Source organism: Aptenodytes forsteri, unplaced genomic scaffold (assembly GCF_000699145.1).
Source record: "Aptenodytes forsteri isolate BGI_AS27 unplaced genomic scaffold, ASM69914v1 Scaffold1, whole genome shotgun sequence".
In the NCBI taxonomy this organism is placed as follows: domain Eukaryota; kingdom Metazoa; phylum Chordata; class Aves; order Sphenisciformes; family Spheniscidae; genus Aptenodytes; species Aptenodytes forsteri.
The window spans coordinates 6,015,425-6,040,204 of NW_008795035.1; the positions used below are offsets into that span (position 1 = coordinate 6,015,425).

General features: G+C 53.4%; 1 long non-coding RNA gene across 1 annotated transcript in view; it reads right to left on the reverse strand.

The window, feature by feature from the left end:
• Positions 1-586: 586 nt before the first annotated feature.
• LOC103896670 overlaps positions 587-24,780 on the reverse strand; it is a 26,409-nt gene continuing 2,215 nt past the window's right edge. The window contains exon 2 of the long non-coding RNA XR_657424.1: positions 587-1,233. This is a non-coding gene — a long non-coding RNA (uncharacterized LOC103896670). The remainder of the gene's footprint in view (positions 1,234-24,780) is intronic.

Sequence of the window (24,780 nt, forward strand, 5' to 3'; positions counted from 1 at the left end):
GTGGTTTTTGGGTGCTCGCGGCCTCACAGGGTACCGGCACGCAGAGCCCCCGCCCCCCCTGCTCCGCGCCTCCGCAGCCCCCGCGCAGCCCCCATTAGCATCCCTGCACGCCCGGCCCCCTGCCCAGCCTTGAACTTGGCCATGCCGGGCTGCGCTCCTTCTGCCTGCCTGGGCTCGCACAATGCCGGCCTTGACCCATTGTTTGCTTTTTTCGGGTTTCAGCTGGGAAAGCGGCCACCTCGCGCAGCCTGCCCCGAGCACGCCGGGAGCCGGGCACAATGGGGAACCCTGCTCTGCAGGCAGAAGGGCTCCAAATCATTTGAGAGACATATTCATTATATTCTTTCACGGGGGTCTGTTTGCATTGGGTTTAGCGGTTACTTCCCAGACAGGGTTCAGACCAAATAAAGATCGTTTAGCGGCGAGGGATTCGCTCGGGCTTTCAGGGAAATGTGCCTGATGTGGGGCACGGCGCAGCCCGGCCGCTTGGCTCTCGGCTGCTCCCGCTTCCCTGTTGATTTGCCTGGGTTTATTTTGTGCCCGTTGCCTCCTCCATCCCGAGACTGCACCAAATCACACAGCTCACTTTTGCAAAAGGGAGAGTTTATTTTCAACAGTGCACGGGGCGGGGGGATTTTAATAGGAGAGAATTACAGCCAGTACGTTTCTCTTACAGGAACAGAGAGGGTGCAATAAAACAGCAGCAGGGCTGCCTGGCCCGGACAGACTCACAGTCCTCTGGGCCCTGAGCACAGCGCCGTCGGGACGGCTGCGCTCCCGCAGCTCCACACAGCCAGGGATGAAGAGCAGCAAGGGCCGAGCTCTGCTCCATGAGCAAAGCCAGGTACTAAAAGCTCCCTCCAACCTTCACACACCCGGTATTTTGCCAGGTGAGACAGTGCCTTGCTCAGATCCCTCTGCCTAAGCACTGTGGGCCTGCTCTGGGGTATTTAGGGCACCAAAGACAACATACAGGAGTGATGCGGGATGATCCCCTGACTCCCTGTGTTGCCCTGGCTCCCTCCCCATGGCTGGACCGGCGTGATTCGAAGCGATGCAGAAACCCTCTGTGTTCTTGAGCCAAAGCTGCCTCCTCTCTGCAGCCATCGGAGAAGCAGGTCGGGACCCTCCTGGAGAAACCTGGAGACATCAGACGGCAAGTCCGGGCAGGCAGTAGCCAACTGCAAGAAGGAACTCACAGGCTTGAAAAGTCCCTTCTCCACTCACTGGGATCTAGGAAAGAAAGGAAAAAAATGGAGTGGTTATGAGCTCCGGCAGGGAAACGGTCCAGCAGCGCTTGGCTGAGAACAGACCAACTCGGCTCACTGATGGAGCGAAACTCCAACCCCCTTTCCCTCCTCACCACATGTTTCCCATGGCTACGGGCCACCTTGCCCCCTTCCCGACTGGGAAAACCGTGGTCTCCAAGACGCCGAGCTCCCCCTGCGCCCGCCTCAATCCCCTACCTCTGCCTGCCCCGCACACCGCCAGCCAGGCGAGGGCTTGCCGCTTGTCCTTCCTCCCTAGGCTTTGGGGCATGGGATTACTCTGCATGTCAGAGCCACTAAAGGCACAGCCCTCTGATGTTTTAATCTTCGTGTTAACTTTCCCTGCCCTTGGCGCCCTTGCCTGGCTGGAGAAAGTGATACTGAGCCACTGAGCTGGAGCTGAAGCTGTGACGCTCAGCGCAAGTCCCCTTCTCGGCTTTCCCTGCACCTCCTGGGTTTGCCCCACACATCTTGCACCTTGCATCAGGTTCTCCTCCCTTTTTCCTGATTTTTTTCTCCATTTCCTTTGCACTTTCCCCCTGGCGAGTGCGGATCCCCTAGCACAGTCTCCGAACCCAGTCCCATCCTTTTGCCGGCCTTCCTTTGCTTTACCTATAAACTGTTGTGCTGGAAGGAGTAAAGACTAATATAACTAATTCTTGAATACACTTGGATCCAGAGTGCAAAAGGAACCATCAGCTGGCTAATTTATTCTTTTTATTGCACCAAATTGTAATTTTATAAAATATTGCAAATTTTATAAAATATTTGCAAGCCCATTTTAAGAGATAAATCTTCTGTGTGGCTCTCTAATGAGCCGCCCTGGGAGTAGCCGGCATGTGATCTGCTGTAGGTCGCATCGCCACGTTCCCGGGCTGCGACTGGATGAACCACCGTAACTCTTTGAACTGTGCAAATACTCTACACTCTGGGGTCCAGGCTGCAATTTTCATGGGTATTTTTTCTCTCTCTTAAAAATAGATCTTCTGTAACCCCTTTATTGCAATATTCATAAAGCACTCGATGGAAATCCGAGGAAAATCCCTTCCCTTTCGCAACTTCGAAGCAAGCCTAAAACTTAAGAGAGGCAGAAGGCAAACCCACCCCACGTGCGTGGGGTTGGGGAAGGACCCCAGCCTGTCTCTGGAGAATTAGGGTGCTGAGAGGACAGACCCCACGCTGGCGTGTGTGTAGGCAGACCCAGGCTGCAAGAAGCCAAGGCTCAGCACTGCTTTATCCTACGTGACATTAGGAGTCACCCCCAATGCCCCCCCAAGGCTGGCAAGGATGTTGAGGTCAGGGCAGATGAGATCTGAACGGTGGCTGAGCTTGCTGCGACCTACAGAGAAACTCATCTATGGTGCAGATAGAGAGGATGCTCGCTGGTACGAGACATCAACCCAAGCCTGGAGATGACACCCTGCCTGCCCGGCGGGTTTGCACCTTCCAGCACTTAGTCACTGAGGGCAGGAGGGGCTGGACCGACCCAGATGATTCGACATAAGTTTCAGGAAAGCCCAAACCTCCTGCACGCACTTTCTCCGCGGGCAGAGTTCAGTCTAGCGTTGCGGGTGCCTGCAAAAATAGGGCTGCACCAGCACCCGATCCCAGCCCTGCCTTCCCTCCCCAGCACCCCGCGCAGGGAAAGCATCACGCTAAGTAGCGTGTGGATTCATTATCCCTCTCTTTTTTTTAAAAACGATGCATAAATAATTGCAATTACAGCTCAGCCTCTGCCCCAGCACTTGCTCCTGTGCCTCCCCGTACCCTTACAAAGCCAGCGCTGAGGTTTATACGCTGACAAACTGCCTCGCCATGGCTATTCTAGGTGGTGGGAAGGGCAAAAAAACCCCTCAAATAATGGCAAATGGATGCAGGACGCTCTGCCTAATCAGATTCCTATCCCCTATTGAGGCTGGGAAGGAGGGACCCCGCTCCTCCCCTGCCCTCAGCCCAGCCTCCGCTTCACCGGCTCACACGGAGAAACTTTCTGGACAATTTAATCTCGCCAGGGTGTTACTTAGAAAAACCTTTTTCACTGTCAATTTTTTTTTTGCCCTCCCTTCCTTCCCTCCCCCCCTTTTTTTTTTCTTCCCTCCCAGCCTTGATTGAATTTTGCAAGCCCCTGATATCTTTCTTTTTTGCAGGGATGCACGCTGCTTATGCAAATACCAGCCTTTCATACCGCCTCCCTGGCTCAAGCCCTCCAACTTGAATGTGACCAAAAGCTGTGCTCTCCCCTGCTAACTCCTTAGCACAATTACACCTCCATTCTGCTCCAGGGGCCCAGGGAGGGGGAAAAAAAAAATCATTTTAAACTAATAACACGTGCTGTTTGCTTTGGATAATTACAAGGGAGCTTCGGCTTCTAAGAGCTATGAAATATTCTGTTCGGCGGGGCGGGAGGGAGGCTCCGTGTTACGCCTACGCTGCGAGTTTTATCTCCTGGCGGAGATGCTCGCATGGCCTCTCGAGGCTCCCTCCATCTCGCGCTCGTCCTGTGCACCTGGGCAAGCATTTACATTTCCTACAGAGGAACTTCTCGGCGCTTTGGGCTGCGGGAGAGAGGAGAAGGCGGCTGACATTTTTCTTATCTCAAGTTACAATTTCCTGCAAGCATCAAGATAATAAAACATCGGCGATGGGCAAGCCGAGCAAAATGAATGTGTCGGCTGGCTCTCCCGCGGCAGTGTGGGGAGGACCGGGGAGAAAGGACACCCGAGGGATGCAGCCGCTCCACCGGCTCTTGTTTGCATCGCAGCTCTGCTGTTATTGTCCTCCTGCCTTGTCTGCTGGGGAAGTTTATGTGGAGGGCTTTTGCCGGGGCGAGGAGGAGGAGGAGGAGGGGAGTTTTCCCCAAAAGCACCCAGGAATCTGTCAAAAGAGGGACAGAAAAGAGAAGAAGAAGAAGAAGGGAGACAGAGAGTGGGAACGTCAAGGACCCCTGACTAATGAATAGCAAGTTTGCCCTTGAACCTCCCTGGGCTTTGCCATTCCCAGGCTCCAAACAAGGGCTGATGCATGCTTGGGCCCAGCTGCAGGGGGACCGGGCTATGGTTCATCTCAGACACTTTGACAGCCCGGGCCTTTTCCCCGCATAGCTCAGACTCGCCTAACTACTCCCCTGGCAACAGCTCAGTGCAGGAACCTGCGCTGAGGCCCTGCCTGCTGCATACAGAAGTGCGAGGAGGAGGGGAGACGCTGGGAGAAATTAGCTGGAGACCGGTTTAACCCATCAAATGCTGGGCAGGCGTCGCCAGCCCCGGCACCCTCCGCTCTGTCCCCGGCTCGGCTGGCCGGGTGCTCGCTGGCAAGCGTCCACAGCGGAGCAGGAGAGGGACAGTGATGGGTTAGATGTGCCGAGTCCCTGTGTATCGCGAATCCCATGACCTGCTGCTTCGCCAAGACCCAGCACCTTGGACCTGGTGGGGCTGGAGGTCCTCGTGGTGCCAGGGAGTAGGGGGGAGCCAAAACAGCCGGCTGGAAAAGGCCACGGGACACTGAGTGGGAAGGGCATGTCCTCTCCCCGGTGCGGTGGGGACAGGGCATCCCTCTCTGCCAGCCGAAACAAGGGCTCGGGCCGGACGAGAGAGGCATAAACTTGCCCCGGCCACTCTTTCTGCATTGCAGATCAAAGGCAAGGGACGAGCTGGCCTTAGGGGTCTGCACTGAATGGCTGGAAAAAACAGGCACGAGCACCCGGCGGCTCCAAAGCGCGACCCAGAAACGTTCCCACATCCCAGCCCCATATAAATCAAGGGGGAGAAAGGGGGGGCTCCATCCCAGCCTCTGTTTTTACAGAGCATCTTTCATGTGCAGCCCCTGAGAGAGAGGGCTTTGCCGAGCTTGTTAAGGACGGCTCCTGCGCCAGGCAGAGAGGGGGACGCACCATATGGAGAGGAGAAAAAGAAAAGGGGACACTGAAAATGGAAAATTATGCAAAGCAGGAGGAGAGGCGCTGGGGGAAAGGGGGGAGGGAGGCAGCGAGGTGGTGGGGGATGGGGAGAGGGTAGGCTGGGAAGGGAGCCCTGACGTGGGGGACACCAGCAAGCTGGCATGGGGGCAGCAGGAGGGAGAGAAGTTTCCCATGATCGGGTGCAGGACAGCCCTTGGCACCTTTGGGTGCCGTCACTGGAAGGCAGCTCTCCAGCCTGGCCTTCCCCAAGCAGGTCTGGGCATGGGGCGATGCCCGGCTGGACCACGGTGGGTGCACTCTGCATCCGGAGCCATGCCACGCCGGGAGATGCAACAAAACAGGGCCCGCGGTGACCTACTTCAGAGGTGTCCTCAGGACCTCCGTTACTATGGCAATGAGGTTGCGAGCAAACATTATGGTTTTTTTGGTCAAGATTTTTTGCTTTTAATCAATCACAAAAACCGGACTCGTGTACCCAGGTGCCGGGGGCCTTGTAAGAAATGGCCCTGAACAACAGCAACGACAGCAAGGGCCTGAAACGCCCCTGGGTCTCAGCCGCCCGCGCAGTGATGGTGTACACTGGGGTGAGCTAAGGAGAATCCGAACGCAGCTGCCAGAGCTCTTCCCTTCCCCTTGGTCCCCAGAGGGTCCTGGTGCCACAGGGCGGGCTGCAGCCCCGGCATGGTGCAGGGATGCTGGGGATGCTCTGCAGGCACAGGAGGGAGAATGAACTTTCTAGTCCCTCACGTGTGTTATTGCCCAGCTTGTGCTCAAACTCCAGCATCTGGCCTAACATGGCGTTTGGAGAAATGACTCGGCCCTTCCCAACCCAACTGCGGAGCTCCTTCTTGCTCTCCTGGAAACCTTGGCCACGTCCTGGCTTCTGGGCTCAGCTCACCTTTGGGAAACCGCCCACCCTGGTAACATCACGGCTCCTCTGACCCAAAGCCACCCGGTGCCTCTGGCTTGCGGGACTCTGTGCTGGCTCCCTGTCCATGGGCCAGGACCACCTTGCACAACCTTACTGGGTCCCAGCCCCCTTCTCTAGCCCATCTTTCACCCCAGCGTGGAGAGCCATCCACTTGGTCCTGCAAAAATCCCCAAGCTTGGTGCTTGTTGCTCTGCCCCCCCTGCTTGGTCCCCTCCATCCTGTTCCTGTCTCCCTCCGTCTCTCCTCTTGACGGCTTTCATTCAGAGCAGCCGGTGCTTTTCCTTCACTCTCCTTGGCATCACCCAACACCCAGGAACACAAACTGCTCCTGGCTGCCACCTTCCCTCCCTCTCGGCCCCAGCACAGCCTTTGCTCTCACACCCATCTCTACTACGCCACCCACTTTTTAGCTCCTTCTCCCATGTGCTGCATCAGGAAACCTTCCCTCACCGCATACCAAACAGATCGCTCTGTTAATCCTTTCTACCTTGCTTCCCTCCATTTACCATCAGTAAATTTACCATTAGCCCTCACGATCACCCTACACCCCCAAACCCACGTTTCAGGCAGGTATGGGGCAGATTCACGTGGCGCAAGTGCACGGAGATGGACTGGTACGCAGGCAAGCGTGGGACCGTGCCTGCAGAGATGGGCACACTTGCCCCAGCGTACACGTGTTCCTGCCTGCACATGCCAACACCTACACGTTCCTGCCCACGTTCCCGCTGCCAGATCCAAGGCTGCAGGATCTCGAAGGGAGCTCTTGTTCTCCCCCGGCGCATGGGCATTACCTGCGCAACAGGGCTGCAGGCTGGGATTTGGGCTGTTCGGTCTTACAGTCACTAGATGAAAAAGATGCTGTGTCCATCTTCCAGTTTCTTCAAGGGCTGTGCCCTGGAGTAAGGCTATATGTGTTGGCCAGATCCTCAGTAAAGCCCTGGAATAAGCTGTAGGCACTGAAGAGGATTCATCTAAGCAGCACACAAAGAAAAATAGCAAAAAATAAAGTTCACGGGGGCACAAGGAAAACAGAGCTTCCACCCACAGAGCAGCTGTGTGGGGCTCCAGGGACAGGCAGGCAACGTGGGAGATGTTTCGGAGCTTGGTCTCAAGATGATGCATTTGCAACCACTTCCCTTCTGCAACCAGTGGAGGTGAACTGAGCCTCCTGCCCAGCAGACACACGTTTTAATCCGTGTACCTTTGGGCACAGGTACATGTCCTGAGCTGCTTTAAGGCTGGCAAGCCACCGTGGCAGAATGATGCAAAAATGAGATGTGCCTTCATGGCAGAGGAAGAAGAGGGATCTCTTCTATCCCTCAGCATCCTGACCCAGGCAAGCAACTGCCCCTCCACGAGCAAACCCAGGCGAAGGGGCTGCTTGGTGTTCTCACTGCAAATTCCCACCTGCTAAAAATGGGTGGTGTGGGGTGTGGGGGGAGCACACGGGATTCAGGGTGTCCTTTGGATCAGGCTGGCCTCAGCTGCTGTGCTGGAAGCTGAACCGTTTCCAAGGAGGATACGTCAAGAACAGCAAGTCCTGCCCAAGTGACGGTCCAAAGCGTTGGCACTTCGTCCTGATTCAACCTCGCCCCAGATTCCCGCCCCTGGCGTGCATCCAGGTTTCTTTCTCCTTGACCCATCTCCGTCAAAAGAAGTGCAGTTACAAGTCTCCGCTCTGAGTTTCTAGTCTACAAATAGAAGCAAAGCAGCCCCTGCTCCAGCGCTGAACATTTCCACTAAACCCTATTTTGATGCCTGTCCCGGCAAAAGAAACCTTTGGGGACCATGCCCCTTGTATGAGATGTTAAATATTTCAGCCTCCAGCAACACAAGACACTGACACGATATTAAACTATACAATTGCTGTATGTCCCTGCATTCCTGCCCTGGCTGCAGAGCTGCACCGCGAAGGAACACCTCCAGTAAACCTTCCTCCGGATGGGGCCAGGAAGCCGGCTGCCTCGAGAGCTGGGGAACGACGTGCTTATTGGGCTGCAGAGCTGGCTCTGCCACCCCACACGGAGAAGCTGTGCCACGGGAGCTGCTAAAAGAGCATTTCATTTCCAAACAGGGCCCCAGAGACCTCTTGTGTGAGGGTCTCGATGGAGCGAGCCGGAGGAGCGCAGAATAAGGAGACACGACCCCAGGCTAAAAACAAGCCAGACCCCAGGCTTGTTGGACCTTATTGCTCTACACCAGGCTTCAGGCTGGCCTGTCCCCTTGAATCAGTGTGTATCTCCTATGCCACCACTGATGCGGAAACAGCGAATTGGGATTTCTTCACCTCCCTCTTTCTCCTGTTTCCCTCCCCTAACTCCTTTTCCGCATCATAAGCAAAGTCCTAATAAAGCTCCCATCCCCACTGCCAGCCCTGCACCATGCTCCCAGCAGAAAAGAGATGCAAAGCCACGCTTGGAATCTGATTCCCCGGCTTTAAACGCTGCTCTGCCAGCAAAGTGCGACTTGAAAGCTCCCCTGTCACAGTTACAAAGCTCCGAACAGCCCTTCCTCGGATAATCACGCTTATCTCCAGATTAAGAAAGAGAGACCTGCAGCTGAGGCTGGTCACATGGGCTGGGATGTGGGCAAATCTCTTTTAAACAATCCCCATATAGCTGTGACCTCCACCGCAGCCCAAATACACCATCCCTCGGTCCCACTCGAAAACCAGCTCTGGAGACATGACGGAGCATGCGAGAGGAGACCGCGCTGGGGAGAGCGGGGGCAGGAGGGAAACTGGGGGAAGGAGTGAGAAAGCAATGGCGAAGAGGAGGATGAGAAAGACAGAAGAAGAAATAAGTAAAGGGAGGATGTGGGAGAGGAACAGGATGTGGTGGAGAGGGAAGAAGAGTGCGTGGATGGAGGGGGAGGATGATGAAGGACAGGGAAGTCTCTGCTACTCTTCCTGCTGGGGATTAGTTGTCCCTGCACTGTCCCCAGGTTAACTCTTCCCACTCTGTCCCCGGCTGGCAGCCTAGCCCGATTACGTGACTCCAGCTGTGCCAAGCAGCCTTGGCAGGGCGAGCACGTTACCTACTTTGCTGCCATGGATTCATTAAGAGGCTTTGCTTGTGTGGGAATAGTCATCCCAACGGGGAAAGAAAAAAAAAACCCTTCTCCAGATCAACCTGGCGAGGAGCTCTGACAAAGCGGTTTCCATGGCCCTGCCTGGGGCTTGGGAGCAGAATTAAGGAGAGGCAGGGATGCGCAAACGGAAGAGGAGGGCGGAGGGGTGGGAGATCAGTGGGAAGGGGTCCCCAGCAAGGCCCCTGCTTGGGGACGAGGCACCAGCCAGGGAGGGAATTGCCAGCCCTTTGCAGGATGCTGGTCCCCGGTTCTTCTTTGTGATTAAAGGCCACCTTGCATGCGGGTCAGGCATGGACGACACATTCACCCTGTGAGCAAATGAAAGGTCTGAGCAACCACCGAGTGATTTTTTCCAACGGCAGGTTCCCCTCTTACGTCCATGTGGGATTAATGCAGTTACTTTGCAATGGAGGAGCTCCGAAATAGTCACAGATGCAGAGCACTGGGGCTTGCATGCGGATGGACGACACATTCACCCTGTGAGCAAATGAAAGGTCTGAGGTCTGACCGAGTGATTTTTTCCAACGGCAGGGTCCCCTCCTACGTCCCTGTGGGGTTAATGCAGGTACTTTGCGGAGATCAGTGGGAAGGGGTCCCCAGCAAGGCCCCTGCTTGGGGACGAGGCACCAGCCAGGGAGGGAATTGCCAGCCCTTTGCAGGATGCTGGTCCCCGGTTCTTTGTGATTAAAGGCCACCTTGCATGCGGGTCAGGCATGGACGACACATTCACCCTGTGAGCAAATGAAAGGTCTGAGCAACCACCGAGTGATTTTTTCCAACGGCAGGTTCCCCTCTTACGTCCATGTGGGATTAATGCAGTTACTTTGCAATGGAGGAGCTCCGAAATAGTCACAGATGCAGAGCACTGGGGCTGGACCTCTCTGAGGATGCCCACGATCTGCTGGCACCGACTCGGGGTTTCCAGACGCGGGGCTCGGCCACCGGCTGCAAGCTCGCCGGGAGGGACCGCAGTGCTGCCTCCCCGGCTGCTCATTATTCACCCTGCGCAATTAGGCACTGCTGATAAGTCACACGAAATTGCCTTTGTTCTCCAACTGGATGACCTGCGTTTCACGGGAGTCCCGTTTTCCTGCACATTACTCACGAATTGCCCACCATACCTACTGCTGGAACGGCAGTGAGGATTTTGGGGCACTCTTTGGGCTGGCCACGAGTGCTCCCTCACAGATGCCCCATGCAGGTCAATGGGGAGGTGCAGCCTCACCCTGCCCATGTTCCTGGACTTCTCTGAGCACAAAGGAGAGCTGCTCCTTCCGCAGCCCGCCCTGCCTCGCCAGGGACATGTCAACTCTCCTCCAGGCAGGTGGCTTTGCTGCTCCCTGGCTACTCTACCATCTCTTCATGTCACCTCCCAGCTCCCTTCCCAGCAGCAAAGCCCAGTGCAGCTGCAAAGCCGTTGGGGGAAGAGGTGTCAGCCCTTGCTGAACCCAAACCCTGCTGATGCCAATGGCCACCTCACCTTGTTCATCATGACCTTCCCTTTCCTCCCCGGCCAGCCCACCAGAAGGAGTCTACCCCATTCTCTCCTGCTCCAACCAAGCCATCTCCCACCCAGGCTCCCTGCAGGACCAGCCCTGCACCATGGTGTGTCCGCTCCTGCTCTCCATCCCTTCACCGCCAACACCAGGACCCAAGTATGGAAGAGAAGGCAAAGCAGATGGGAGCCAGCATGAAGTTGGGTGCCACAAAACTCCACAGCAGACAAGCCGTGCTGCAGCAAAACTTCCCGAAATGACGTCCGCTTCAGAGAGGCCTTGCGCCATGTAATTCCCTGCTCTTTTGGCATCCAGCAGCTGCTCAGAAGCAGATGGGAGCACAGGGAGAAAAGACATCTTGGCCCATTCTAGAGCTTCTTCCCAGTCTGCTCAAGAAATGTACGTGGGCTCTTAAGTCTTCTTGATTTAAGGGAAAGGATGCAAAATTAATTTAGATGGGAAATTAATTAGATGTGAACCGGTGTTTACATCCCTACACGTACAATGAATTCTTGTGTGAACCTACAGAATGCAGATGGATGGATGGATGGATGGGTGGATGGATGGATGATAATAGCACTCTAGGAATGACATTATGTACTGGTCCATACGCTGGGGATGTAGAAGGCTTTTCTCTACATTGGTAATTAATAACTTTATCCTGAGCAAATGTTGATAAATCCTTTATAGCGCACATTATCTCTGTCTCCCCAACAGGAGTTCTGCATTTCCATTTGCCTGTTTCCACTGCTCCACCCCTGGCACCCACACGCTTCACTTCCCTCCCATATTTTGTAACTGGCAGCAGATTTGACTCCCTTTCTGGAGAAGCAGGTGGAGGTTCTGTTGCTGGGGCTTTGTGTGAGCAAGCATGTGTATGTGTATATACAAAGACGGATACAAATCCATTGGAAATAAATACCTTTTAAGGGACTTGAGAGAGAGACACAGGGCAGAGGAGAAGAAAGAGCCTACAGACCCTCAGACAGACAATCAGCAAAGACGAAGAGAAAGACCCAGTGAACCAAAAAAAGCCTCAGTTCTCTTTTAAACTCCCCACGATTTGCAACGAAAGCAGCAGATCCCATCGCTGGGAAGCCCAGCTCCACCGATGCACCAGAAGTCGCAGCAATCCTCACCCCTTCTTCCCCCAGCTCCGCACAGCTCAATTACCCCAGGCTGCCAGGCTGCACTGAGCACACCCCCGCCGCCCTGCGTCTCCCCCACCGCCGAGACAGCTTTCGCCAATGGAAGGAGTACAAATATATTCATTGGCACCTTATCAGACATGCATGCAAAACTAATTAACATGGGGAGACATGCAAGCTGCCACCCAGCCACAAATACACACCCACAAGCATGCACACACACACGCACGCATGCACAAGGCAACCCTTGTCTAGGGGGGACATTCAAAAGGCTTTGTCACTAATTTAGGCATCTGTCTCAGTCTGGTCTGGTCCTCCTGGCTAGGCTGGAGTTGTGGTTTTTTTCCCACTCTGTTTGACAATGCTGGGAACATGCCCGGAGACCCCTCATTCAAATCACCCCTTGACAATGGTCTCATTGTGTGAGCATATAGAAAAGGGAAAGGATGGGGGAGAAGATGTGGAAGGGGGGTAAGGAATTAAAATGTGAACCCAAGGAAGTGTTTACTAACACAAGCCTCGCAGCTGCCCCGTCTCTCCTCCACCCCCTTCTTCCGCCCCTGGCCGCTCCAATGGCCCAGCTTGTCCCCAGTGCGAGGCGGGCAGCAGGACGGCAGGACAGCGGGATAGCAGAGCGGGAGCAGGAGCAAGAGCAGGAGCAGGAGCAGGGCTGCACAGAGGTGCAGGGAGAGATGGCAGACGGGAGGGATGATGCCTCAGGGCATTCGAGTCTTCAGCAGCAGAGGGGCAGGTACGGGTTAGGGAAAAGAAGATGGAATCAGAGATGACTTGGAGAGGATTAGTGACTTAAAATGTCCTGGGAAGGACATCTTCATGGAGGAGCAAGGGATTTATTGGTACAACCACTCCAAGGCTTTCCAGGCAGGGACAAAAAGTGTTTAAACCTGGCCTCATGGATTAGAGCAAGCGAGCAGACTCGCCGTGCGGTTTGGACTGCTCTCTTTGGTGCTGCTGCCAGACACGCTACAGTGTGAGAAGAAAGGGAAGGAGCAGCGGGGTGTCGGGGCTGGGGGCTCAGGGAACAGACCAGACTCCCTTCAGGACCCGACTGTCTGCCTATCACTAGTTATTAAATATCAGGAGAAAAAAAACAGGAAAAAATGCTCCCAATGCCCTGACCACCCCCCAGCCACGCCTGGGGAAGGAAATAGAGAAGGTGCAGATGGGGGGTGGTAGCCCCAAGCCCCACCACGCTTGGCTGGCCTCGGCAGACACCGTTCAGCTGGAAATGCCCACGAGTCAGCAAAGCAAAGAGAACAGGAGCTGGGGAGGGGAAGAAGATGATGACAACGTTTTCCATATATGCAAATGCATCCGCACAAGATACCCAGAGGGAGACAAAACAAAGAGACCTCAAAGAGGCTGGCTCCGAGACCCGCACAAAGCCAGATACCTCCGTACACCTATGGTGCTTGCACATGAAGACCTGCGCAACATGAGATGCGATGCTGCCCTGAGGTTCCCCCCATCTGAGCAGATATCAGCCCAAAGAAAGCCTCGCTGAAGAGCCCAGCAAAAGCTGCAAACACAAATGCCACAATCCCACGTCCTCCTACACAAACAGATGCACCTTAGCAGTAAGAAACTATTCCTGATCATCAGCTTAGTCAGAGAAGAGAAAAGCTGTGATGCAAACCCAAAAAAGCCCTGCCTCGGTGTGGCAGAGGTAGCCCAGCTCCCCCGGCATTGCTCCTGCGGCCAGATCCACCACCTGGATCTTTGTTTGGTTTCCATAAGAGGAAAGCTAAGAGATTTCTGGACATCGCTATAAACAAGGCAGGGCAAAACGTCACACAAACCCAAGAACATGCATGACGGCAAAACATTTCCTTCCCACAACCACTGCGACAAAATGAAAGTCACTTGTGCAAACATTACTGTTTAAAAAAGGGAAGCTACTGCCAAGTAAGCAAATCCGTGCTTTTTATCTAAACAAGTGGTTGTGAGCAGTTTTATTGCCACATTCCTCTGCCCCAATACACAGGGATAAGCACCTGACATCCAGCGACACGTAGGGACTCGGGGACAGAGCTGTGGTTTTAATAGGGCAATGCAGACACCGAATGAAATAAAACCCTACAGAGATCAGCTTGCCAGGGCTCAAGGCTGAGAAAAGCTATTTGACGGTAAAGAGAAACAAGGACACTCATGATTCTGCTCTCATTTCCATGCTGTAAATTTGGGCAGCTTTTACTGAATGCAATTAAATCCTCACTTAGGATTTAACCTGGTGAATCCAAGGGCGGACCTCGGTACAAGACCCACCTCTGGGCTCTTCCCCTTGACTTGCTCTGCGGAGGTCAGCAGGAGCTGTGAAAAAGTTGAGTGAAAAAGCAGAGGGATTCATAGCTCCCAGCCAACGTGGCCATTTCGAAGCCCCCTCAAGCTTCGTCTCGGCTGTTCTTTCCTTCACCGGTGATTTGCCGCTTTGCTCATGGAGCCTTGGCTGCAGGGGAAAGTCAGTACCAGGCTTGTAAGCACAAAGACTCAAGGGTATTTGGCAATCTCCTTCCCTTTACCTCTAATGGGAGCTGAAGACCTCAGCAATCCTTCAACACACCTATTCCCTGCCCCTGGGGGCTGATCCTTCCTTTCCGATACCCCAAGGGGGTGTGTAGATTCTATACAAGACCCTTGCAAGAAACCACGTGAGACCCTCTGTTATTAACACCTATTTGACTATTCTTTAAATTTTACCTTATTCTAAGACAGTGCATTTCAAAGGCTCTTTTGCTCACCAGCACAGTTTAACACTCCGGGTTTCACAAGCAACAAGTGATAAAACTCTTCACCTACTTGCACCACATAGGTAAGGTCACCCTGGACTGTGACCTTAAATCTATACATGCCTTTCCCCTCAGAAGCTGAGAGGTGTAAATCTCAACGTCTCATTAAACAGCTCTGCAGATCACTCAGAACAGATTGCCTCACAACATAACTTTTCAGCTGGTCACTACCCACGAGCGGATGATTTTACATGACATTTATTCATGCAAATTGCAGAGGCTGTAGTCTGGTTACCCAGCAAGAGCGTAAAAAATTACAGTTTAGATGCATAAATGCTGGCACCATCATAGAAGGCATGATGAGACTGGAAACACATCCCTGGGTTTCAAATGCACTGCAACAAAACTTAGAGCGAGTCCTCATCAGATGGGGGTTTATGAGGAACGACCCCCCCGACATGACCCAGGGGAGGCAGAGAAGGGCACGTGCAAGGCTGCAGGGGCTATGGAGAAATGAACTTCTCCCGCTGCATGTGCAGGAACCTGCCATGGGGAGAGCACACGCGACATTTTACGTCACTCACAAAGCCTACCCTGTCCAATAAAGTGGGGAAGTAAAACAAAGCATGAAATCCAGGCATAAATTAGCATCCCTCTAGTCTAGCTTTATTTGTGCTGCTGCTGCTGTGGATTAGCATCTAGCTGGCTGACAGGCTGATAGGCAGACAGAAACAGGGAGAAATAAAAAAGAAAAAATAATCAGTGGGTGTCTTTTTTTCCCTATGGTTCCTGGGATGTCTGCTGTCAAAGTGCAGACAGTGTTCATCCCTTTAGGACCAGAATTTTTCCATCGTCCTGGGAGAGCAATAGGCTCTGCAGGAAAGCAAATCCCCCCGAGACATTTGTGCCTGCGCCCTGCAAAGCTGGCACCCGTCGTCTGACTGTGCGAACCCATCACATCCACAGCCGGCATCCCTCCAGCATCCTCAGCATCACTCCAGCAGTGTTTCCAGAGAGCCACAGAGCCCTGGGAGCAGTTACGGTGTGGGACTAGGAGACCTTGAGGATGGCATCTCGCCGCAGGCACGCATGGAGGGCAGACCCCCCAGGATTAGCTCTGGATCATGTTCACCAGCGCTCAGGGCAGCTGATTCCTTCACTGCTCGCAGCCACGGCCGGGTTTGGTACCTGATCCCAGATGACATGACCGGGATCTCACGCCGGCATCTCCTCTCAGTTTGTGTCAGAAATGTGTCACTGCCAGCTCCTCGGGCAGGGGGACCTGCAGAGAGCGTCCGTCGGGCTGTCACGCAGCCTCCCGTTCCTCAGGGCTGCATGGCAAAATGAGTGGTCATCACCAGAGACATCTCTTCTCTCTGGGCTCGCGCCCACCCGCCCTTTCCAAGCACAGCCACAAAGGGACAACGCTAAAGAGGTGCCAGTCCTGATGGCCACCACCCCAGTCCTTCCCAAACCAGACAGCCCAGCCAAAGGACATGTTGCTGCCCTAGCAACTTCAGGCAGAAGAGGGGAGCTGGGATGCTCAGCAAGGACGATATCAACGTGGCACTCTTGCCCAAACTGGGGGAACAACAACAGCAACCTTGACTGTGTTCAAAACAAACTGCAAAACCCATTTCCACTCTCACTGAGCCATTCACAGCTTGGTTGGGTTCTCAAGTCACAAGAGATCTCTAGTTCCTGCCTGTCACTTAAGAAGCCAAACAGAGAGCTCAGTTTTTAGGCTATGGAAAGCAAATTTTCAGCTGTTTTCAAAGGTGGCCTAGAAAACACACACTAATTCTGCATAGCCATAAAGCGAGTCCCTCAGGAGCACAGCGCACAGTTCAAACACCCCTGTCTCCCTCTGCCTGCCAGCTGACACTTACTGAGTGGGTCTGATCAGAGGACGCAGGTGTGAAAATTCCCCAGGATGTAGTGAATCCCTCCTCGGCAGAGTCCACGCAGCTCTCGGCCCCACATTCAAGTGCTCTGGCCCCGTTGAGCACTGGTGCCAGCAATCCCAGGCTGACCCCAGTGGCTGGGCTCTGCCTTTGCAGCAGGGAGCAGGCAAAACCTTGCATGCAGCAGGCATCTGTGGCCGGCTCTGCATGCCCCATGCCAAAATGGGACAGCACAGGCAGCTCTTCCCCAAAGGAGGCACAAGGGCACTCCGCAGGGCTTGGGAGGCAGCCGCTGCTGGCAATAGCCAAAGCAGAGGGGGTGTATCCCTATTCTTCCAGCCATGCCTCCCCCAGCATGCATGGCCCAAGGCTGGAATAAGGCACATCATCACCATCCTCATCCCACTGCACACAGCAAAACAGTCCCCTCCACACCCACACACCCACAGAGGCATCTGTGGGAACATCCTGTGGTATCAGCAGGGTGGCTTCTTCTAGGGGCTAGGAAGGAAGGGGAGAAGGATGAAGACAGTGCAGAAACCTGAGCCTTTGTTTCCCAGCACTCAGCCATGTTGCACGCTGTCGATTAGGTACTGGAGACCAGCCACTTCCTACCATTCCCTCAAGCTCTTGCAGCAATAGCAGGCACTCCTTTAACCTCTGGCATTTGGGGATGGAAGGAGGCAGAAGCCAGTCAGAGCCTACAGAAATGCAGCGAGCCGCAGGAAAGATCTCCCCTTTGCAAGGAAACAGTCCCCTAATGGGCTCCCCAGCCAGCGCTTATCTACGTGAACCATTTGTTTCCTCCCCAAGCTCTCAGCTTGCTCTGCCACATCACCCATCTACCTCATTGCAAACAAAATGAGTTTGATGGGTCCCAGCCTAGCACCCACTCATGAGCCCTCTGTATTTCTACTCTGCTCCTCAGTGCCACGCCATCAGGAAGCCCAGCCTGGGCACGGTGCAGGACCACAACTGCTTTAAACGTTTGTACAAGTCCAGACTCGTGCATGCAGTTTGCCCTTTGTTTTGGAGAGCTCCAGTACACTTCTGCATAAGATATATTAAAATTTACACTGGTTACAGCACATTCAGCCAAGTGGCCACTGGGGCCAGGGTGATGCCTATGAAATGTATCACAAACGGACTGAAGGAGCACATTCCCCTGAGACACTGGTCCGAGTGGCAACTTGGGACATGTCTGCAGCAGCCTGGGGAGATCCTGCACGGTCCCATGAGGACACCACAGAGACAGCATCTCCTCCTCTGGCTCTTAAGCAGAGTCTCCCACAGCGCTGCACATAGTACATGACCTCTCAGTTAAAGCAAGGACCAAATAAATCTTAAAAGACATTTTTTCCCCAAGTCCTGGCAGTGGGGAAGTCAAATGCTGTTTTGCAAGCTGTCCCCAGAGCGAGACAGACCCGTACATGTTCACAGGCATAGCCAGCCTGCGTCCATACAGCCTTGTCCCCGCCACCTCCACAAGCACGTACACAGATGTGCATCCCTCACTTGGTCTCTTACGGAACAGGGTGCCACGGACCAAGGTCACCAATTATTACCTTCCAGAGGCTGAAGCACACACCACAGACCTTTGCTTCCAAGTTTCTCTGTGCCCAGGGCCATATGACAGTGGCTGGGACCACTCCTGAGAGTCATCAGTAAGTACATCTAGTGGCTTAAACAGGACCCAAGCCAGCCACCATCCAAGCCAATGTAATCCATGATACTTTGAGTTGTCGGGCTCTCTTTCACTCCCTGTTCAGTGTTACACAGCATCCTAGACTGTCAGCCTTGAGCTTTGAATACCAGGAGTCTGGATCCCCAAAATTGCTAAGCCTGACTCCAAAAAAACAAGTATTTGGAGGGATTTTTTTCAGACCGGTTAATGCCTAAATCCTATGAGATCTTTGACTTGTTTCCAGAGTTTTCCCTGCAATGATTATGTCCCTAAATACATTCCCTGTTAGCATCATTTTGTTACTTTTAAGTGAGAACCGAGACTTTCAAACAGCCCTTGATTACAGTTGCTGGGGGTTTGCAACAGACACCCCAAATACCAAGCTTTGAACTAAAACTCCTGTGAGTCACTCTGGTCCAGCCTTGCCAGCTGCTCTTCCACCCAAAAGGCGCCTGCCCTTGCGAGCAGGATAGTAGAAGAAGGGAGGAAAGCTGGAAAACAGCCATTTCTGGAACTACGAATTAAATCAGGAGGAACAGCCCCAAAAGCCTCCCCTAGCCTTGGCCACCAGCAGCAGCTACTCATGAAGCTCCCACCAAATTTGTTTCAGTGAGAGTCAGAAGAAAAGACATGTTGCCTTGCTAAATTTTCTGCCAAGCCTGTCAGCAAGGCATGCTCAGCCGTGGCTGCCCAGTGTACGCAAACCTGGCCTGGCACCCTCTCCTTTGCATGGCTTTCTGGACATTGCTCTCTGCTTCCCGCTGCCCTCCCTAAACCACAAAGCCAGCACCGCCGCTCGCAAGGTGCGTGCCATGCCAAAGGCAGCGAAGGCATGCTCCTTGCGGCCTCCCTGCCCCAGGCCTTCTGCCAACACCGTCCCAACATGGGGCACGCAGGCAAAAGAGCTGCCGGAAGAATCCACGCCAAGCGGCGCTGAGCACGACCTTTCTGCTTTACAATGGTAACCTGAATCCTAAATACTGGATTTCTAGGCACGCATTAAAGCCATGAGACAATGGAGACAGTGAGGCTGGGGCTGGCTGCAAGCCAGCTCCGTGCCGGCCCCACCAGCACCCGACGTTTCCCATTTCCTTCTTTATCCGCCCTGGTAGATAAGCAAAGTTCCCCTAAGCCAGGAGGCAGGTGCATGCACAAGCTCACCCGTGACTTGGGGACTGTGCATGACTCACCCCCCACAGAAGGTGGATGCCCGAGAAGACCCGGAGAGGTGGTTGTCTTCCCCTCTCTCTCTCTCTCATACGAGCATTGCTTCTCCTTTAATTGGTTTCATTCATGGCAGCCCTTCGCTAAATGTAATTATGCCAGGCTCTCTCCATCTGTCTGTGTTCAGGAAGAGCCATTGCTCTCAGTGTTTTTATTTTCAATCTTTATTTCTGCATTAATCCCCCCTCTGCAGCTCACATGTACAACAATGTCCAGGACCTCCTGAGGACATACAGGCACCAAAAGAAGAGCGGGATTTGTCCCTGGGTTTCTCCTGGCTGGAGGACATTTCTTCACGGGGAAAGCCCCATACCTCAGTCGCTCTCTGTAACCACCTCCATCTCTCAACGACACCTGCACGAGTCAGTCCTTTTGCAGACACCCAAGAGCTGCCTGGGAGCCCAGGCAAGAGGAGATAGCTTGATTTTGTCTGCACCCAGAGACACAGAGCGTCTCTGCCCTGTCTTCCCAAACCCAGTACATAAAGGTAGCAAGGAGATGTCTGCTCAAACTGACATGGACTGCTTTTCACATGAAGACAGCATTCAATCCTACACAAACTAACATGCTAATTTTCCTATCCAGGAATGCAGACGAGGCGAACATAGCTGAGCACAGGGATTAACAAACCTCAGCTCTGCAAGGGCAGCTGATAGCTGCATGGCTGAGGCTGCAAAGCGCCCAACGCACCCAGAAGCATTTCGTCCCTTGGGGTACATTACCCAACATCCTTATGCCTTCCTCAGCCAGGGTAGGTAGATCTTGGGGGGAAACACAATGCTAAAGGAGTTGTTGGTTTACTGAGAGACCAAAGCCAGCGACACAGACCCTGGGCAACCAAGCACCATCTGGTGACCGCCGACTCCCGACACAATAGCCCACATTGGCATGTTTATGATAGAGACCAGAGGCGGATTCCCATTATCCCCATCAGATCCTGTGATGTGGTTTCAGGAGAAGGACCACGAGAAGCAGATGGGATGGCAGAAGAGAAAAGAACGCAGCGAGACAGACAGACAGGAGAGATTTATATGAAGCTAAAGCGCATACCCATAAACATGGGATAAGTAAATAGCATGTAAGTATGAAATTAAATGCGGGGAATCTATGGCATCCAGTAAACAGTCAAATGTCTCCTTCACCTTTTTTTCAGTTTATCATTGGCATTTTAAAATGAGATATTTATGCCAATAAGTAACCCAGTTGTATATTGTAACCCTGCAAATATTGACTGGGATCTGAGAGATTTGTCCCGACAGACAATTCATTTTTACAGTTATTTTTGGACTCCCAGCTTTTGTGGAACACCGGCTTTCTGTGTTGGATTTTATGCCCCTGAAATGTATTTACAATGCATGGCATCTGTATTGTGCATTACACACTTAAATCATTGCTTTTCATTCATCGCTTATAAAAAAAAATACTGCAATATCCTGAAGCTCCAAATACTCAAATTCAAAATATTACTGCTGCGTTTTCAGAGAAATACTATAACATAATGTTGCGTTTTTAGATAAAGGAGGGAAAATTGATCACGAGGAACATGGATTCCCAAGATCTGGGAAGAAGGGGAGTTTGGATTTCACACCACGATAAATGAAAAAAATAAAAATGAAAGCTGAAAACCCCACAAAGGTTTATTTTCTAAACAAGAACATAGAAACATTTTGTCATTTAAACAAAGGGAGGAGGGCGGGGGAGGCTCCGCATCCCTGGCTTGCTCTCTGCAACGGACAAATACTATCAGAAACAAAAAGCATGGCATAGTTAGCAGGAGCGGAGCTCAGCGCTTTAGATTTAATGATATGTATTTAAGTTCCTTTTAGGGGAAGCCTTCTGCAATCGTTGGGGGGGGGGAATCATGGTTTTAAAGGCTTCTGTCATTGTTGCCTACGAGCCGAAGAGAAAGGCGCTTTCTTTGTCATCCGGGGGTTTATGGAAACACCTTAATGTGTCCTTTTCATAGGTGAAGCAAGGCGCACAAAGCAGCCGCGTGCCAACGCGTCCCCCCCGCCACCGGCAAAATAAATAAATGGAGGAACGCGGGGACGGCGGCCGTCGTAATCCCCCGGCAAAGCGGCAGCGAGGATGGTCTGGCGGGGTAAATATCGCACGTCTCCTGCCAAACCCCGCGTGGGCTATTGTCCCGCCACCCCTTTTAGATGTCATTAAGGATTTTTCGCATACAACCAAACGAGCGGAGGGGATGAACGCACTTGCTCCTTCCCCACCAGTTGGAGAAGCCATGACGAGGCGGCTGGGAGCCAGTGTGGGGAAAACACAGGGCAAATTAGGTAGTATGTTAATTCAATTAATATCACAGAGGGGCTGGCGGGGGGGGGGGGGGGGGGGAGGATGCAGATTTTCCGCCCGAGGAGGGAGGTGGCAGAGAAAGAACTGGGGCATGCCAGCTCCCGTTATTGTTCTGCCTTCCTCGGTAATTAGCAAGATAAGGAGGGGACGGCGTGAGGGAGGCAGCGTGGCGAGGACGAGGCAGCGCTGCACCCCACCTCATGCCCATGCGGCCATCTTACAGGAGGCGCTCGCCTCCCGCAAAATGGCCGCCGGGGCCCATGCTGCCTCAGGCCTGCAACCGGCCTGCCCCGGCGGGCTCCCCTCCGCCCGGCCTGAGGCGGCTGGCACCCGGCAGCTGGGAGCAGCAGCAGCCATCCTGCAGGCCCACAGGGAAAGGGGGGGCCCTGGGGGCGAGGGAGTCGCCATGGCGGGCCAGAGTGTGCTCAAGGCCTGGCTAGCGGCCATCTTAGCCTGGGCCTCGCTCACACAGTGCCAAGGCATTGGGCACGCAGCGCTCCCACAGCTTTCACCCCAGCTCTCCTGACTGGAAAATCATAACACACCTCTCCTTCACGAGGCAGCACAAGTTGCCCGGGGCCACAGAGGCGGCAGCGCCCTCGCCATGGCTTTCCCCTCGGACGCGAGCGGTGCAGGAGCAAAGGCAGAGTTAGCCCTGTGCGGGCAGCCACTTTTGGGGCACAACTGCCTGGCTGAATATGCCCCGATGAGTCCTGTAAGCTGCCAGGCACTGGGCTGGCGTCCTGACTGGAGTCTGACCCTGGAAGACGTGGCGTGAACAGGTACAGCAATACAGGTTGGCAGTCCGAGAGCTATGAGAGAAAACGTCGCCTGCCTGGCCATCAGAGAGCGAGTTATGGGCAAATTCTGCCTTTCTCCTGGCCGAAACAAAATAAATCCCAAACCAAAACTGCAGAGACACCAGTAAAGAAGATGTGAGCTTCCTAACTCTTAGTTTAATACACATTTAAAACAAGATAAGTTAGAAAAGCAAAAGGCACGGTTACACAGACGACACTGACAAAGCTACACCAGCATTTCCCACTCCACAGGAGCTTTACAGTGGAAACATCAGAGTTGTTTGGTTCTTCAAATGAGCAATACTAAATACCAGCCGAGGAACCCTCACCCGTGGTCCCAGGCTGTCCTCAGAGAGGCTACAGCAATTACTGACGTTAAAGTAGTATTTGGGGAGCGTTTCACGTGTCTTTAGCCACAACAGGGCTATTTCACACGGTGCAATAGGCACATGACGCACATTGAAAATTTGGCATCTGCTCCAGTACTCTGTGGAGAACCAGAGCACGAGGGTGATTGCAACCACACACAGACAGGGCCGTGTTATACATCTCGGTTAGACAGTGAAACATAAGGGATGGCAGGCTAGCTGCTCTGCTCCGGGGTTGTCTACATGGAAACCCACACCATTATAATGACAGCACTATAGGTCAACCGCTACTGCTCCTTGCCACGCTGGTGCACATCTCCACTCTTAAACTGGCTTTCTCCAGTTTAGCTTAAATGGCTTCCAGCGTGACATAACCGGTACACAGGAGAGTCCTGCCTTCTGCTAAAGTAAATATCCACGGAGGTTGTATGTGTACAGCTCCTTGCTTTAAAATCCGCCCCCAACCGTACGTCTGTAGCTAGACCTGGCCTTCGGCTAACGTTTCTGTACTCCGCACACTTCTGGGCTGTTCACAGTGCCCGTGAAACACTATTACACCCTGCTTCCCTTGGGTGCTAATCCTGCTTGTCAACCCAAAGGCAGAAGCAGACGGTGGCTTGGCATTTTGATTACGTTGTGATCTGTTTGAACCTTCCAGACTCTTTTGATGTCTGTGCAAATTTGAAAGGGGGAGCCTTCATCCTCCACAATGAAACTCCGCTATCGCATGGTGAAACATCTCGGGACTCCTACGTCCGTAGCCATTGCTAGATTTGAAGTGGGGAGGGGAGTTATGGCTCCTCCAGGAAGAGTCTGAATTTCAGACTAACCAGTTCTGGCCCTGAGCGGAGAACACCACGGGGACAGCATGTTGCTTTTCAAACAAATGCATGCGTAGGGGAGCATGCGCATGCACAGAGACACCATATTTATACAAATAGATGCATTCATAGGAAAATGCAAATAGCATCCTCTTCCGTCCCAGGCTCCCTTAGAGCTCCTGACATCCCAAGGTTTCAGAGGAGTACAATCGAGCTTCAGATCAAACATTAGCCCTGCGGGGGCTCCCTCAGGGAAGCAGCCGTGCACCGGGGTCTTTTCCCCGCTTCCGTGCGAGGTTTTCCGACCCGGCCTTCCTTGGGTGCTCTGTTCTGACACACGTACAACACACGCGCGCGCATGCAGAGCCTTGCTAAAAGGTGCTCTGGGAATTGAGCTCCGCTTCCTCCTTCTTCTAAATCAATTGTCATAAACCAGCTTTTGTTTTATTTTTAACAAAGCGACAGAAATAATCTCCACGCACAGTCCTTGCCGCTCCCACAGCCCTGTCCTTTGATAAACCAGCTTGTTTTATTTTTAACAAAGCGACAGAAATAATCTCCACGCACAGTCCTTGCCGCTCCCACAGCCCTGTCCTTTGGCACAACAAGCTGCCCAGGGTGCCCCGAGGACAGGGGCATGGGAAGACAGCAGGGTAAGAAAGACCAGGAGAGGCTGCTTTCTGGTGCACACAAATCCGCTCCTCCTCTCTTGAGCCCATTACCTGGGCTCAAGTAATTACTCCCAGGCAGCGAGGCAGTGGGATGGGAAGGGGGCTGGATGGCGGGTAAGGCACTCCCAACCTCCCCAACCCAATCTCCAGCTGGGCCCTTCATTCCCAGCCCACTGAGGTGCCCACTTTCGACCTGCATTTTACCTTGCGCTCTGCAAACCACGGTTTCTCTCGCTCTTTGGTTCCAGCAAGAGGTGACCGCCGCAGCACCATTGCAGCAATCGATGGGCTGCCATGCAACTTGTGACGGCCCGGGCTCTGCCTGCCTGTGGCGCATCCCTCTCTCCAGCCTAGCCAAGGACCGGTGCCTCCTCCTCCTCCTCCTCCTCCTCCTCCTCC